The sequence below is a fragment of the Sprattus sprattus genome (assembly GCF_963457725.1).
Source record: "Sprattus sprattus genome assembly, chromosome: 18".
NCBI lineage: Eukaryota > Metazoa > Chordata > Actinopteri > Clupeiformes > Clupeidae > Sprattus > Sprattus sprattus.
In genome coordinates this window covers 17,143,895-17,146,394 of record NC_137916.1, presented here as the reverse complement: position 1 = coordinate 17,146,394, position 2,500 = coordinate 17,143,895, and positions in this window count along the sequence as shown.

Sequence of the window (2,500 nt, the reverse complement as noted above, 5' to 3'; positions counted from 1 at the left end):
GGGTTCTTAGTGTCACTTGTCAGTCTGTTCTCTGGTGACCCGCTCTGGCCATTTCCCTTAACGGGATCAAGACCCTTCCAGAGCCTGGAGGGATGGGGTAAGAGGATGGTTGTGAGTGTTTGTGGTATGTGTGCGTGTGTGTTGGGGGAGGGGGGTCACTGTGAGCTGTCCTACTTCAGGACGCCTGCAGTACTCTAAGATGGACACTGGATACGGTCGGCTGCCTGCCACTGATGAGAAGAGGCTGAATGTGAGTCCGCTGGGGACTCAAACACACACAAACACACACACACACAAACACACACACAAACACACTCACACACACACACACAGACAGAGCAACCTGCTCCGGCAGGCCAACGAGATCGGAGATAGGAGGTCTTCAGAGGAGCACTGACCCGGGGTCTGTTGACACTGGCTGTCTGTGGAGAGACGCTGAGAGGGAAGAGCCCTCGGAAGGCACTGATAAGGATGCAGAGCCGCGGCACCGAGAGGGCATGAAAGGAACCAGCCCCGGCCTCAAGCCCCACTGGAAACAAAGAGGCAGTCAGGGGCACCAACTGGGTGGAAGGTGCACTGTATTTTAAGCAGCACCTGCTCTCTCAAAAGAGATGTGTGTGTCTGTGTGTTCTAGTGAATAAGAGAGTAAATGTATGTGAGAAGGAGTGTGTGTGTGTGTGTGTGGCAGAGAGAGTTTGTGTGTTTGCTTTTTATGCAAATCGATGAGTGAGTGTTGTTGTGTGCAACAGAGAGGTGTGTGTGTGTGTGTTTGTAAATGAAACGGAGAGACCATCTTCTGTTCATATGCATATCAGTGAGAGTGTGCGTCACAGAGACGTCTGTGTGTGTGTGTTTATGTGTGTGATTGTGTGTGTGTGATTGTGTGTACGTGTGAGAGAGTGTGTATGGTGTAGTCTGCCGCCCGTATTAACATTTCATAGCTCTCATTGGCGTTGACAAAACCTCAGCCCTGTTGTCTTCTATCGGCAGATCAATGCCTTTGTTCTGTTAGACACCCACCCACCCATCCATCTGCCCATCTCCCTCACTCCCCAGCACTCTCCTGCATTCGGCAGAGAGGAGCAGTGCTAACAGGGTGGGGGAGAGAGGGAGAGAGAGGGAGAAGTCAGGAGACTAAAAGATGGGAGAGAGGGAGAGAGAGAAAAGGAAAGAGAGGGAGAGAGGGATAGATAGAGAGAGAGCAGAGGAGAGAAGTAAAGAGAGAGACAGAGGAAGAGCAAGAGGAGGATCCAGTCCCAGATGTTTGTAGCCTGTAGGCTTTGCGGACTGGGGAGTGGGGAATTAAAGCTTGGAGCTGCTCTTCAAAAAACCAGCCGCTGCGTTTGTTCTCTTGCTTGCCTGATCAAAGTCCATGCCATCTCAAACCCACTTTCTTACTCGTGCTGCAGTGAGGGTGAGTCTGTGTATGGGGGCAAGCGTATGTTTTACTCTGTGTGTGTGTGTGTGTGTATGTGTGTGTGTGTGTGTGTGTGTGTGTGTGTGTGTGTGTGTGTGTGTGTGAGAGCATGTGTGTGTTCAGGACTGGCACTGGTTCACTACTCAGAGTTCATGCCGGATGCCACTGATGCCCATCTCTGATGTTGTCTTTGATGCTCGCTCTGATGCCATGTCTAATACCAGTTCTGCTGCCCATCTCTCACGGGCATGTTGGCTGCTGCTATCTGACAGCTAGGCTCGAATGTCTGTCCGACGGGCACGCAGTAGATATGACTTTTTGGGACCAACCTCCCCGTGAACCTCCAGCAGTCACTCACAGCAGTTACTCTGACTGACTGAGAAGGGTTACGCTAATGCAACTTGCCCGCTTTGTGCCTTTGTCTCACACAGACACACATGCACACACAGATCAGCTTTGTCAGGTCTAACAGAAGGCACACTGAGCCACACCTATGTTTAATCAGGTGTGTGTATTCACCCCCCCCCCCCCCACACACACACCACACACACACACACACACACACACACACACACACACACACACATACACACACACAAACACACACACGACCACACAGACAGACACACAATCACAGATAACGATATGTCACAGGGTGGCATTAGAGAAATGGCCGGCGGTGAGGATAATAATACTGTGCGTCTTTCATCAGGAGCAGTTGAGAGCTGTTTCTCTGGTCTGAAGCTGCAGTGGTTCTGACATGAGAGCTGGATTTGTGTTGACACAATAGAAATGGGCAGCCCTAACTTATGAAGAACAGTCCATTTTTATGTCATAACCATCTGAAGAGGATACTGTGTGTCTGCACTACCTACCTTCATACATCTCACACACAGACTTGAAATTGTCAAAAAATTAATTTAAAAAACTCCTCAAACAAACTAGCAACATACACAGAAATCAGAGGAACAATCATCAAGGATTACCGTTCTGATATAGGCTATGCCATTTTTGTAAGTCTAGAAGTTTCTTCCCCCGAATCACAACCCACTGACTGCACCTTTAAGGCCACTAATCCTTTCC